The sequence below is a fragment of the Magnolia sinica genome, chromosome 2, assembly GCF_029962835.1.
Source record: "Magnolia sinica isolate HGM2019 chromosome 2, MsV1, whole genome shotgun sequence".
NCBI lineage: Eukaryota > Viridiplantae > Streptophyta > Magnoliopsida > Magnoliales > Magnoliaceae > Magnolia > Magnolia sinica.
Genome location: NC_080574.1, coordinates 138,623,975 through 138,640,178, shown reverse-complemented (window position 1 = coordinate 138,640,178; position 16,204 = coordinate 138,623,975).

The following is a 16,204-nucleotide window of genomic DNA, read 5'->3' as shown; positions in this document are numbered from 1 at the left end:
GAAGAGAAAGAAGAAGCATCTCAGGAAAGAAAAACGTGAGAAAAGAAGAGAGTGGGGCTGCGTGCAGCCCTTGCACTCGCTGGGCCGAGCCAGGTCTGAGTTGGGCCTGGTTCGAATGATGCTGGGGTTCTAGCAGAGAATGAGAAAGGAAGAGGAGAGAAGAAGGAAGTGAGAGACAGAGGAATGATGGTGCTTGGAAGCACTGAGCTGACCGGGCTGAGTTGACTCGCTGATTAGTGAGTTGGGTCAACTCACTTGAGCTGAGTCGAGTTGAGCTTGGGCTGGTCTGGTGTGGCTGGACCTTCCAGCAAATAAAGAGAAAAAGAAAGGAAAGGAAGAAAAGATAGGAAGAAAGAAGGAGAAGGTGAGGCCGTGAGGGTTGAGCCGAGTTAACTCGGACGTCAAGCTATGTTGATTCAAATCGAATTAATTGTAGGTGCGTCTTCTCTAAAAATATTGTATTGGAATTTTAATTAGCATATTGGTAGGTTATTTATGCTATAACTAGCTATTAAAACCAGAAGCCTGTAATTGTCAAATCTTAGTATTTATTATCATCATCAATGTAGCTATAATTATTGCGATTATTAAATATGGCTAACCATTAGTAAGGTAATTCTGCTAGTGTTATTTATTATGAGCATTAGGTATTAACATTTATCATACTACATCTATTTTGTCATTGTAAGTTATTAACAATAAGATTAGCATTGATGGCATTAATAGGCAATTTTTATCTACTTTTACTTCATTCTAAAATTAATGTGAATTAATTGTATGAATTTGATTTCTAAACTCTTAGCTGAGGTCTAAAGTTAGATAAGTGGATGAAACCCTGAGTCTAAATAACCTAAACCATAAGTTATGATCCTAATCGTATAAATTGATAAGTTGTTCTCTAAGATATCACTATAGGTTCCTTTTACCGTTGTTATTACTATCATGAGTCACTATTAGTATCATCATTCATGTGTTGTTAGATAATTTAATATAATATTAGCCGTTGTAATATTCTTAAAACTCATAACTAAATTATTTATTAATTTTACTCGTTCATTACTCTCATTAACAATACCATTGATGGCTACATGAAATAGAGTTCAAATTCTATGATCTAAACCTAGAACTAAATCCTAAGATGAATACCTAAACTTTAAATTAAAATCCTAAAATCTAAGTATGGGACTAAACTCTAGAATAAAACTCTAATTCTACATCAACAACCTAAGTAATTTAAACCCTAAGACAATACTTTGAACGCAAATGGTGAAGTTAATCTAATGGTACAATTTCATAACTCATGATAGGATCCAAGTCTAAGGGCGTGCGCACTTCCTAATAACATTAGAAGGCGAGTCGACAAATAAGGTGATGATTCTTCCCCTTGAGCTTTCCATTTTCCCATTAGCTTAAGTTGTAGTTTTTATTTGTATTTATAATTGATATCTCCATTTTATAATCACATGTGTTAATCGTTGGAATTGAATTACTATATTACATACTTAATATTTATCCTGTATATTTAATTCATGCTATTGGATTACTTGTGAATTGCTTCTGGGATTTAAACTAGTTCATTAGTGGGAAACCCCCACTTATAAATGTACACTCATACTCGGGATGTAACTCGATTGATTTTGATTGTAATGAACCTTCGACTTAGTAGTTATTGAATGGTGGGGTGATTTGAATATTGATGTTGGCTTACCATCAAGGGGTTGTATCCAAGTAGTTTTTAAGAATGGTCTTTATCGCATGGTTTTGATACTTGTCCTATGTGGCTTATTTTAATATCTACCCTAGGTGGCTTGTTTTGATATCGCCCTACGTGGCTTTGGTTTGGTATTTGCCGTATATGGTTTCGATATTTTATTTTGTGCAACCATGCGATGGTAAGCCCCATATGCTGAATATGATTGGCCATTAGTCGATTGAGATTCATTAAACATCCTAAGGTGGTAGCCTCATGAGCTAGGGATGGTAGAATGTGACACTATGCCTGAGCTGTCGGCTTACGCTGGGCTCTGAGCTCCCTGTAGTGACCTTTGAGCTTTATTAAACTGGCTGGTTGTAAAATGGAATAATAATGGTTGGACTAATCATGCATTTTCATATATTATGGTCTTTTCCGGGTGATTAAATTCTCCTTGGGCGATCTATATATTATGGTCTTTTCTGGATAGCTAATTCTCCTTGGGCGTACCTTTGTGTATTTTTTCAAGTGACTAGTTCTCTTAGGGCGACCCTTACTTATTGATTTTTTCCGGGTGATTAAATTCTCCTTGGGCGATCTATATATTATAGTATTTTCCGGATAGCTGGTTCTCCTCGGGTGTACCTTTGTGTATTTTTTCAGGTGGCTAGTTCTCTTAGGGCGACCCTTTATTTCGACAGTGGGATGTGCACCCCAGGTCGATGATGCATTCACGCATCCATGCATTTAATAAGACTGCATCATGTATTGTTTTGCATGCCTTGCTATGTTTTTATAACTATACTTATCCAATGCGGCGGTGTGTAATCTTGATGGGAGTTCACACTGAGTTGGCCACTCATCCATCAAATAAATATAACCGTACAGGTAGCACAGGTAACTTAACTAATTTTCAGGTTCAGGCTGATGAGGAGCCAGGTTCAAGTGCTAGGGTTGCATGACTGGATCTACCTTGAGAAGCTGAGGGGTCTTGCGGCTCAAATTTACTTGCATTTTTTTATTTCTCATGTATTGGATCATGTTATTCTTGTATTTGCTAAATTTGGAGACATTGGTTTGTGTAAGTCATTATGGGCAGCTCTTGTATATTCTAAATGAAATTTGAAAATTTTCATTTATGCTTACTTGTCCATTCTACGCTCATATGCTTACTCTGATAGTTGAAAAAGAAACTATACATGTATACTCAAATTTGACCATCCTTTAAGGTTAATACTCGGGTTTTGAAAAACGGGTCGTGTACTCGGGTCCTGAAAAGTCGGGATGTTACACCCTCTCCCTCAAATCCCCTCTAATATAGCCTTTAACAACTCATCTCAACCTTAGGAACCCCTTCCTTGGAGCATGAAGATCATGTTGATGTAGATTTGGAGATTGGATCCTTAAAGGTGGGTACATGTATTTTCTATTTCAGATTTCTTTGTATTTTGGATGTTCTCCATCTTTTTATTTCATGATTGGAGTATGTGAGGCCCATCAAGAGATGGTGGTGGCCCCAAGACTCCATGGATGTGGTTTGAAGCCCATCCTACATTGCATGCATGTTACATGCAAGGGGCCATTCTCCATGGACCCCTTCATGGCCTTTTCTTCATTTGATTAGGGATCTTTGGGTCATTTAGACCCTTGATCCTTAATGGAGATTGGATCTCCACCATAGATCCCAAGTAGGAATCATATGATCCATGTATATCTTGTGTATCTTGTATAAAGGAATGTATATGCATGTGTGATGAAGGAAATGACCTCAATGTGGCAGAGACCTTTCTCTTGTGGCCGGATCTTTATTTTTTTCCCTTATAGATAACCTCTGATCATGTGTGTGTGGCCCACCTTGTGGACCAACAAAAATCCAGACCGTCCATGGAGGTTGGACAATCATGATAGTCCACCTTGGACATGTGGCCCCAAAAATCCACCTAAATGGGGCCCATGTAAGGGGTTTTTGTTATTGAGAAAGGTTTGGATGTTTGTGGGCTCACTGGGGTGGTCCATCCCATGATTTTCTGGGATTAAATCCCATTTTAAATAATGTTTATGTTTAATTCTTTTCAGTTATATGTTGCTGTCCAGAACTGTCTAGACAGATTTTTTTTGGTCAACTTGAGGCTAGGTTTTAGAGCTTTTGGTGGGGAATTTTGTACCAATTAATATATGAATTTGAAGGTGTATGTCCCACCTATAAGCATGCCAATTTTTAGCCTCAACTGATCTCATTTGGGTCTCCAAAAGAGTGGGCCAATATGGGTTTGTTGTTGAATTTTCTGTTGTAAATTCCAGCAACATTATCTCACATAAAATCATAATTTAAAAATATTTTCTCTGATGGTGGGCCATATTTATGGACTTTTCCTTGTTGTACACATGATGAGGGACCTTAGCCCTAAATTTTTAGATTTTTAGAGGCCCTAGACCCACTCCATTGGAGTGCCCAAAGTTGGTACAACAACATACATTGCTGGATTTTCTGCTGTAAATTCTAGCAACATTACAGTCTGGAAAACTTAAAATATAAAATAGTTTTTGAATAGGTGGGCCACTTTGGTAGACCCTACCTTATACTATACATATGTGGAGATATTAAAATCATAATTTTCCAATTTTTAGAGACCTTGGGCCCACCCCATTGGGTGCTCAAAATAGGGTCAGTCATAATTCTACACTAACCAAATTTTTGGACAGCCTGTTTTCTTTTAATTTATAAAAATATTTTCCTAGCTCAAAAAAATCTAAATTTTTTTCAAAAGGTAGCTCACCCATGATAGGACCCACCTACAAATTTTCAGACCCAACAGACCTCTGTGTGATTTATGGCAAGGGCTGGACCGGCCCACCAGGCTAGACGCCCAAGGCTGGGACATCTAACATGGGAGGGTCGTCCACCCCTTTTTGTGACCCACTATGATGTGTGTTTTCTCCCCCTGGCCTTCCTTTGTGTGGCCCACTTGTGTATGGTTCAGCTGAGTGTGGAGTACATGTGGTGGGGCCCGCATTTTGCTAGCACATGGGCTGGGAGTCCAGCCTATTGGGACGCCCAGGCCCATGTGGGATGACCCTTGTGGACTACCTACTGGACTTTGGTCCAGCGGTGTGGCCCACCTAATTCCTGGTATAATGTAATGTAATCCTTTGTGGTGGGACCCTCTGACTTGATGACTGGACTACTTGGATTAATGTCCTAACCAAATGGATCATTTTCTGGGCTCCAACAGGCCCATAAACCTATTGGGTTAAAAATCCAGCTATATATTATTAAAATGCTTGGCCTTTGAGCTAATATTTAAGGAATGCAGCCCACCGCATTGTGGCTACTTAAAAGGAATAAATTATACTTTAAATCACCTAATTCATGGGCTTAATTAATGCGCTTCTTAGGCCCACCCTAGTTGGATGTTAATGGACCCATGTATGTAGCTAGTTGTTAGATTCTTTAGGCCCATAAAGGGCTGGAGCTTTCTAGATAGGCCCTTTGGACCCTTGGGCCATTTTTACCATATTATTTGTGATAGGTTTATAGGTCGGATTACACAAATGGTTGAGCCCTTGGTTACTCACCAAATCAACTCTATGCTTGGGCCAGGTTGTACACCCAACTCACTTGGCTTATACATGTGAATTGCCCATGTAGTTGGAGTGATGGGTTGCCCACTAGGCCCACCACAATATATGGATTAATGACCTTTACGATTAGGCCCAAACCTTGTTTATGGGCCCACAATATTACATATGGGTTGGGTTATGTGTGTTGCCCCTTAGGCTATGCATTGGTATAGGCCTTGGGCCTTGATTTGCGATTGATTAGAGATGGGTTACCTTTTGGGGACCAGTTGTGGTTAGATGTCCACATTGGTGACCCTAAGGTAGGCCCATGAATTTCTATTGGTGGTTAAGTGTCCATCATATACCCTTGGTAGGACTGTTCATCTATTTAGGCACATGTTATTATTCTCCTTAGCCTTGTGGGCTACCCCAAACTATTGGGCTTCCACTAGAGGATGACTCCTTAGAGAATTTGTCTAAGTGCCTAGACTTAGTCCCTCCTTGGAAAGGAGGCGTATACTACGACATCATCACCGTATGACGCACCTAGTTCATCCTTATGACTCATGTGCATTATTGCGTGATTTGATTGCATTGTGTATGGTCATTGGGCAAATGTGATAGTTTCCCAGATGGATGGAGTTTCCCCTCTTGTGCACGTTGAGTGCTTGGAGCTGATGCATGATTAGTATGCGCGACTCATGCATCCGACATTGCATTTTATGGATATTATTGGCCCTTGCTTCATTAGGGCCGATGCCTCCAATGATATATCATGGGTGACCGTTTGTGGAAACCAAAAATACTATTTGAGCATTTGGGGTGCATAAGATGTCCCTAGGTGAAAGCTTTTAAACCTTCAAGGTACCTAAAAGACGCCTCAACGCCGTGACCGAGTGAAAATCATGAGCGCTCGAGTGCCTTACACCGTTAAGCCGCGTCTCCCACTGTCGTGTAGTCAGTTGAGAGGGGATGTGGCCTTATCCGCCTGAGTAAGTGGGCATTGCTAGGCTGAGCTTGACTAGCTCGTGAATGGGTCCACTACCGTCGAGCTTAATTAGTGATTGGTTGTCCACAGGTGGGTAGTGAGGTCTCCTACTCTCGTTTGACTGTGCGGATCTGTAAAGCGGCAGTCATCCAGCAGTGTACTTGACCCCAGTAATTCCTTATGATGAAATTGTACTTGATATGTAGATTGGATATGAGGACTGACATTACTTCGCATTACATTTGCATCAGCTGTATAAGCCTTATATTGCATCGCCTTGGTATGGCGTCCAGTACTCATGTATTGCATTGCATAGTCTTGGTATGGCTTACTGCATTCATAGCTTAGCCTCGGTACGGCTAGTAGCATAGGTATCATTCATATTCCCTTCTGCGTTCTCTCCTATCTTCTTCTGAGCACCATTGTTACACACCTTCACCACCATGTAAGCTCTCTATAAGCTTATGCACGATTGATGCGTGCAAGAGATCCCAGGTCGGCGTAGTAGCGGTGGAGCATTGGATTGACACGAGCTGAGGACCTATTACAGACTTTTCCTTTTCCTTCTTTCATTATGTATTTCCTTTTTGAGCCCTTATACTTGTAAAGTTTAAATTCATAATGGATTTTGCAGTGTGTTCCTTGGTTTATTTATGAGATTTACTTGCTATGATCTTAGGTATGCTCGATTTGGTTTGGATTTGTATGATGGAAATCCTTCTTGTAGGATCCTAGGATTGGAACCTGTCTCGGGAGCCGAGAATGAGGTACTACGGAGGCTGTTGCGGCCGGAACTGGCTATCGGATTTCTTGTGAGTCCGATCACCAAGTCTGGAGCGTGACATTGCAAACCCATATCTAGATTTTAAATAATCTCTACTTGAGTTCTTCTACAGACTTATGCAACGATTATATGGTTAATCCACACCATCCATTGTATAAATTTGACAAAAAAAGAAGAAGAAGAAGAAGAAGAAGAAGAAAAAAGAAGAAGAAGAAGCTAAGAGCATAAAAATAAAGAAAAAGAGATTTTGGACTTATCACATCTAAACTCTCCAAGAATTCTCTCTATGTAGGTGCCCACAAGCCAAGAGAGGATGCAGCATGAGTCAATTCCTCAATCTCTCTCTCATCCAGGAATACATCTACCAACCAGCTAAGTGATTTATTTTTATTCGAATTATGAAAATTAAATTTATAATCATTCATTACCAATCCAAGGTGCACCAAAATTCAAGTTGTTACATTACAAGTTTACAACCTTCCAAAAGCACAAATCCCAGTGAAGAAGGAGCATGTCCCTTATATCAAGCTAATCAAATGATCCTAACAAATCACTTTGGCTGTTAAATGGACGATGGTGAATGGTCCATGCTCACGGGGCAACATCCAGTGGTTAGGATAACTTGATCAGGATAGGATCCGATCATTCATTATGTCAATTGACTTCAATCACATCAATCAACGGTATACCATCACCACAAGACTTTTATTCGCAATTTTCGAGTTGGTAAATAAATTCTTATAAAGATGAAACAACCTTGTCTTAGACCACTTGTCTATTGCTATTACTATATACGGCTTATGTTCCCACGTGATGGACCTTAGAGCTTGTTGGACCGACAGACCTGACTGACACTCCATCCCTATCCCATGCTGGCCCATACATGATGGTCTGTTGGGCCCATGTGTCATTTGATGGGACCCAATGCCTGGTCAGTGAAAAGATTCCAATACCCACGTCTTAAATACACGTTTGTCTTGATTAGGCGCCTGATCATCCATCACCATCCAACTTTGTCAGATACATCATCCTCAATACATGCGTAAGATGATGGATGGCCCATGCTCTCTCACTCTTGCTTACTGTACACGTGGCCTGTTTCTCAAATCTGAACCGACCAATTAGTTCGACCCACTGCAGATTGGCTGTGTTCACAAAGCCAGATCAATTATTCAAGGATTGCTTACGGCTTTTGGACAATTTAGTACCTTTTCCATTTTCACAGTCCATTGGATGTCCACCAATCGATCAGTTAGGACCATCATTCCTGTGTAATTTTTGGGTCGTGGCACATCAACAGTGGGCCCGACTTTCGAGCGGTTCTGATTGGAGGTGCATGGCACGTGTATGTTGATGGAGTCTCATCTGTACCAAATTTGATACATCCCACTCATCAATATTCAACGGAGGACATTTCTCTTCCATTCCAGCTGTTTTGGTTGCAATCACACCTTTTTTTAGTCGAAGAAGCCTATTGGGTCTCTCTCACTAACATCATCACCACACCCACAATTCCTTTTAAAAATGCAAGCTCCATTTAAAAAAGAATGGCATTTATTTGATACTCTGGCTACATATGACACTTGATATGCAAGCACTCCGAATTGTATACATGACATATATTAACTAGAAATAAACCGACTAAATTGTGGAACACAATGTTGCTGAGTCACAGTCCAAAACTTAGATTTGTTGAGCAATCCTAATTTCCAATTCATGGACGACTCTTGTTTGTCAAAATATGACCATTCGATGATTTTCAATTATAACCGTCCAATAAATGGCCAATCTAACAGTCAGTCGAATGAGCACAAATTTTCATTCAACATAAAAGTCTTAAACTGGGACCGATAATTTGAACAGTTTGATTTGAATTATTTGTACCGCACGAATGCAATTTCCACGTCAAAGTTCCTGTGTATCATCAATCACACACTGTTGGAGCATCAAAGCATCTTTTAATAATTTAAATTTTTTTTAAAAAAAAATACACAAGGAAAAGGGTCTTTTTCTTCCATCATCTGACCCTTTTTCATGAATGGCTGGCCACATGCTTCCATTGTCTTCTTATTTCTTTATTAATTTCCTTAATCCTTTTCTAACATGCAATCAAATCCATAATTAATGGGCATGACATGTGATTTCATCACCTTCTGTGTCTCTTTTTAGATGGTGATGTTACCTATTCCATACATATGAGGCCCATTATTCAAAGATCCTACCCGTTCATTTACTAATAAGTTGCACCATGGATGGGCCCTACTCTTGCTTCTTCTTCTTCTTCTTCTTCTTCTTCTTCTTTTTTTTTTTTTTTTTTTACTTAACTGTCTATTTACAGGCTACTAACCAAAAGATGAGCTTATTTCAGTATAAGAGAATTTTGGTGTATCATCCATAATTAGTGGGACCCATCAAACCTATGGTCTGGATCACAAGATCATAATCCAAACTATAAGTTTCCTGAGGCTCTTTAATTGTCCCACTTTTGCTTTTCTTTTATCTTTATCAGTACTTTTCTTATCAACGTGAAGAAAAATAAATATTTTAAGAAGGGTTATGAATGGGGAAGAATTAGAGGGTCCTCTTAATTAAGCAGCAACCTCTTAATTAAGCAGCAACCGTACAGTGTGTACGCACATGATTCTAAATATGTGATGTTATATTTCAGTGATCCAAACCGTTGATCTGAAGAGAAACATTTATGATTGGGGTCATGTTGAAAATAGTCAAGATTGGGAAGATCCTGGCTATTTGGTCAATGGGCCACATAAAGACAGTTAAGGAGAAGGACCCATTCAAAAGGAAAATAGTTCAGTGATCAGAAGTTTGACACAATTCAATGCATATGTATAAGCGGTTTGGATCATTGAACCATGTCCTGATCATATGTATGAAATTCAGTGAGTAAATTATGCATAATCACCTCTTTTTAAGAAATTCAAAAATATGACAATCATTGATTTAGTACGCATATTTCATCCAAGTTTATAATATACAGTCTTTAGTCCACATTTTAATTATAACTAATTTTATTAACTTAATTAAGTTTGCTAGCATCCATACCATTCATTTAAATCTTTGACACAAAGGATATGCTTCATGGCAAGAATCCCACCAATCAAAGATTTTTACCATCAACACAAAGGTTGTTAAAAAACAATGATCAACATGGCAACACCATCATTTGGATGCTGACTATGTGTGATCAATGGTATTTGTTCCGCGTGGCCATCGATGTTGAAGCCTACTTAACCAATGGTCTGGATCAACATGTGGTGAGGCATAAAGAACAAGTAGCCCAATACGGGAGGACAAAGCGCATGTCACAAGATTTATTAATCGCATGCCTTCAATGATTTAGATTACTCGCTTTGATATGACATCATGGTCCACCAGGCATGCTAAACCTACACATTTTAATATTCATTAATGACTATCTTTTTAATATTCATTAATGACCTTATTTTTATTTTTATTTTTTTGCATAGGAAAGGATCTAATGGGACGCTAATGGATGATGACATCGGTTAAGTAAGAGAATCTCTACTTTTCAATCAAAGCGTATGTAATACTTTTTCATTGTGACACGTCAAGATTACATGTTTCAGTAGGTTTACAGGCCATTCATGATCAATTCAATGGAATGTGCTAAAGCCCAGTAGCACGTTTGATGCCCATCGAAAACATTCCTATACTTACCTATGGCTAAGATGAATCTAGGATTGTGGCCCGCTTGGAATATTCAAGTGGCCCAAATTTTCATGGGGTGCATCTTTCCTGATGTAAAGTTCAATAAATAGTTTAGATTTTTCAAACACATGGCAAATATGACAAAAGCAGTCAATAAAGGCCTCCAATGACTTTGACAACCACAAGCACCTACCCTCCATTTTGGATTATTGTAAGTACCTGCATCTGGTTTTTAGATTCTTCTTTGTTCATTTCCATGGTGCATGTTCTCCATCCAACCCGTTCAACATGGTCAATCCACTATGAAAATGAAAACCATTTAAAAACAGGTTGATCCAACCATGAGGTGGTCCCACAATATAGATTTGTAGGTTTTTAGATGCATGTGGCCCACTAAATAATTTGATTAGCCTGATTTTTTTTGGAATGCAAATGGTGTAGGGATCCCAACAGACGGGTTGGATAGCATTTATACATAACAGTAGGCCCCAACATAGTAACAAAACAAAAATTAGAGGGGGTGTATACAATTATCCCAAAATTTTAATGGGTTGCATCCCAACAAGTTGGTGATTTCTTGGGCTATACTCCATCCACAGTGGGGGCCCAACAGATGAAAGGTCTAGATCTCTGATACATACGGCCTGAGAACAACAAATGAGTGGTAGATGCTTCTTGTATCAAGAAAAAGAAAGAGAGATTCTATTATGGCTAATATTTAATTAAAGATAGAGTGTGACTTGCTTTGTCTTCTTATGTGGAAGTCTTAAGTTAACTTGCATCTTCAACTAGCACATAAGTGTGCACGTGTCAAGTGTATACAAGATCCAACTTGGCTTGTCCAACCGTGAAGATTATCTGGGCCACACCGTAGGAAAACATGGAGAGACATTGATCAAATCCAAAGTTTATGTGTGGACCAGTTGATGGGTGGATCAGAATGGTTTCTGCAGTAGGTGATCTTGGTGGTGAGGCCAACCTTTTGAACGGGTTAGATATCACACAAACATGACACGTTTGCAATTATAGGCAAGTTGAACCGTAACTTAGCAGTTCAATTATCTGCATTATACTCAGCAACATTTCCAATTGTGCATGGAATCTTAGAATCTCTTGGTACTTTATGAGCATTTATTTAATGAAATGAAGTACAAATGCTGAGAAGGGGCGTGTAAGTTCATGTTTTGATTTTGTACAAGTGGGGTCTAGCTTTCCTTGATCCAAAACGTTGATATGATAGGACTCATTTTGATGGCTCATTGGCTGGTTAGTGGACAATTTATAGTGGGTCCATGATATCAACGATTTTGATCACTAAAAAATGTGCCCCACTTGTAGAATTAGGAAAGTCAAATGGTTTTGATTTAGTCAAGGGTTCGAGTGCCCATAGGGGGTGAAATTCCACTAGTGTGAGTGTGTGGGGGTGTGCGCGTGTTAAAAAAAAAAAAAAGGAAACCAGCAGTTGTAATCCTTATTAATAATCCAAATCCATACTTATATGTTGGACTAATCTTATTTTAATACAAACAATTCTTCTTTCAAGAAGATGCTTTGCAATTATTCTATGTGGTTGACTCTTAAGTATTTTTCTCTTATTTACATTTGAATTTAAAGGTCCTTTTAAATGGAAGGTAATGTGTAACTTATTTCGGAGGATGGACCTTAGCCTCTGATAATTGTTTGATTATCTTAAACAACTCATGAGCGGTTGAACATGTGATTGATCTTCTCAAATCTCAATCATATATGGTTGAGTCTAACACATCCCCTTATCTTGACACTTGAGGTCAAAGTTGTTCGGTTGGAATCAAGTTACACAGTTGATTCTGGTATACCCACACATCACACGTGACCGAATTTTAAAACCGAGTGGCAATAATTTTTAGCATGCTCAACGGGACACCTGATTTGGTATACATACCGGTATGACTCTATTTCAATCAATTAATCCAACTTTGAAAATATAAGCCAAAGAGTTACCCCAAACTCTTTTAGGGCTGCCTCCACTCGAGAAAATGCAACCAGCACTTGAAATCTTGAGTTTGCCATCAAATCCAATACACGATCCTCCAAACCGAGATGGGGCATCCTCATCTTGACACCTCAGGTGAAAGTTGTTAGGTTGGAATCAAACCTGCACATGCCTACACATATCACACGTTACCGAATTTTGAAACCGCGAGGCAACCAACACAAGATTATCCAGTAGGCAGATTCTAGGGATTCACCCATATATAGTTGGGGATACAACCATATATAGTGGGGTCCATAATTAAGATGATTTGAAGCTTGAAGAACTATAGTAGCACATATGTCCGTGAAGATGGGCTTTTTCTTGGTAACCGTTTTTTTACTGTCAAATGAAACAAAAGCAAATCTTTTTAAGGGTAGCGTTTGGATGCCCAAGTAAATTGAATTGCAAACGATCAATCTAATCAAACAAAAATGACAAAATTAATGATGTTTTGGAGCATTCATGACTAGAAACACCTCATGGGTTGGCGGTTAGGTTCCTTTCAAATCCAACTTTATGGTTTGATTATTGCCACTCTACTACCACTAGTATTGCAATTCAATAGTGGTGCATCCAAACGCATTCCAAGATATCAGCTAGAGAACTAATCAGCTGCAACTAGATAAACTCGCAAGAGTTTCAACACAAGGTCATGGGTTCAAGTACCCATTGTCGTGAAATTTTACTGTGGTGTGAGTACTGGCTGTGTATTAAAATAAATAAATAAATAAATAATAAAATAAAATCCAACTGGCAAAGTACCATAACTGGTTGTCCAACCAAGCTAATCTCCAAAATATTTATTTGTTGAATTTGGACCAATTATTTTTTTTCGGTTAACCATTAAACATCCAACAGTTAGCTAATTAGAGAATCAAATCAACATGTGTTTTTAAAACTAAGATCCATCTAAATCAAAATCCAAAATTTGTACGGTTTAATTTCATTTTATCGTCTTTCACGAGTATAATTACTCAGTGAGCATTATCAATCTTAATATGTTAAAGCATCAAGAGAAAGTGTTTGGACGAATAGCTGATTAGTTGTAGTTTTCTTAATTATTTAAAAGCCAGCCCTTTTTTTCTCCGTTAAAGACTCTTTCCATTTCTTTTAAATAAGGTAGAGTTTTACCGCATCGAAAAACTACTTGCATGAGTAAAATTGTTTATAGCTACTCAATTTATATATATAGTAGAAATACAAGCACAGAAATTCTAAGTAACAAAAAAAATAGAGATACAAAGCAAGCAATTTCTAAGTAATTTGTTTGATTTTACAACAATTTCAAAGTTTCTCTGCTTTGACCATGCCAACAATTGATGAGAAAAAGTCCTTTCCATTTCAAGGAGTTGGGATGTAGTTATTGAGACGAATCGAAATCCTCATCCTACCTACGGGAAAATCCTTCTTACTGCATTCTGATTGGTTCACATCATTACTAACATTATCAACACTACTACATCAAATGCGGCGTATGATAATATTGTCCAATTAGATGGCCACAAGCAAGATTTGCCAATCTTCATCTCGGCATAGGTAGGGGCTTTGAGGAGCACCCATGATGTATGAGTTTTATCCATATCATCCTTCCATTTGTCTATATCTTTTTTGGGCATAAGCCCAAAATTGAGGCATATCACCGTTTTGATGCTTATTTACCATCCAACTTGTTCATAAGGTTGTGTATACTTGGATAAAGGGAAAACATAAATTTCAACTTGATCTAAAACTTATATAGTCCTTGAGAATCTTTTAATGGTAGGAATTTAATCCTCACTATGTGGTCCACTTAAGCCTAGGATATTATTCATTTTTTGAGCTTATACCCTAAAATAATATGAAAAAAAATGAATGGACGGTGTGGTTGGTCCCCATACATCACGGTTGCCCCTCAAAGTATCCGTTCGGATCTCAGGAGAGGCAGGGTAATACCCAATTTGCTTCCTAACTAGTATCGTTCTGTCTATTCCACAAATACTTTTAGTTTTTTAGGACATCAATTCCAGGAAAATGGTAGGGCCTTCCATGACAGATTTTCTTGACCTGGACTCATTATATACAATAATGAAAATAGAATCATTTAGCTTTTTTTTTTTTTTTTTTTTTTTTTTTTTGAGAAATAAAATAGAATCATTTAGTTATGACATATTTTTACTAAAAAGATGATTTAATTATTTTTTTAAATTAACAAGGACATCAATTATCATGAATGAATCTTAAAAATTCCATATAAAATAAAATTTTAAATTTTTTTTTTTCACTACAGAACCACCGTATGACAAATGCACCAGGCATTTTCACCGCGGGAGGCTATTGGGATTTACTAGGGATTCTTATAACTCTGATTGCTGGCAATTTGTGTCCATGCATTGAAGTCACAAAAACATTGAGAGTACACATGGTTGTTGTCATGTTACTGTCAACATTTGGCCCTTTGCACTGCAAACACATGGTGCATTAATAGCCATTCATTACCCTACTGCAGATAATGCAGATGGCATGTCCTAAAATTCACACTTATCAGATTATCTTAATATATGATTGATGCACTCAAAAAAAAAGATGTACAAAATCCATCAATCGAAGCAGTGGCATCATCGTAACCAGTGTAATATTGATTTTTTAGAACAAAGTAACATTATACATAGGGCCAGGATCATCAAATCGGTGTAATTCTTTTGCATGATGGCTTGTTTGCAATGGTACTATTGAATGAATAGCTGAGTAGATGATTAGGCATCCAACATGTCAATTAAAAGCTTGGGAGGCATCTATGAATATTAGCAAAATCCTTATTAAATAGTTAAAATTTTAACTATTATTAATTTCTAATAATATTTTTAAAGATTTTTTAGCATGATTTTTTCAATAACATCACAAGAAAACATATTTTAAAAATAGAAACTTTTAGCTGAGAAATTGTCAAAAAAAAAAAAAAGAAGAAAAAAAAAGATTTGTCACTATGATCTTGAGGACTTTTTTTTGTTGTTGTCTTTTTCTCTCCCATTAACAAAAACTTATCCCCCAGATTTATGCAATCCTGAAGTCGTTGGAATTTCGGGCTGGCCTTTTGTCACTATATACCATCACAAGAAAACATATTTTGAAAATAAAAACTCTTCGCTGAGAAATTGTCAAAAAAAAAAAAAAAACAAAAGATTTGTCATTATGATCTTGAGGATTTTTTATTTTTATTTTTTGGTCTTTTTCTCTCCCATTAACAAAAACGTATGGCCCAGTTCTATGCAATCCCAAGTCGTTGGAATTTTGGGCTGGCCTTTTGTCACTATGTTTCCTAATTTCAAACATTTATTTGAAAAATCATTCACCACCAACATCCAAAAAATCATTTATTAAACAGACACAAATTCGGTCGAGTATTGAAGAGTACGATGGCCCATAGACATGCAGTCATTAATTTTATACCTTGCCTCTCAACCTAAAATCAAATTGACGCAACATCACGTACACACA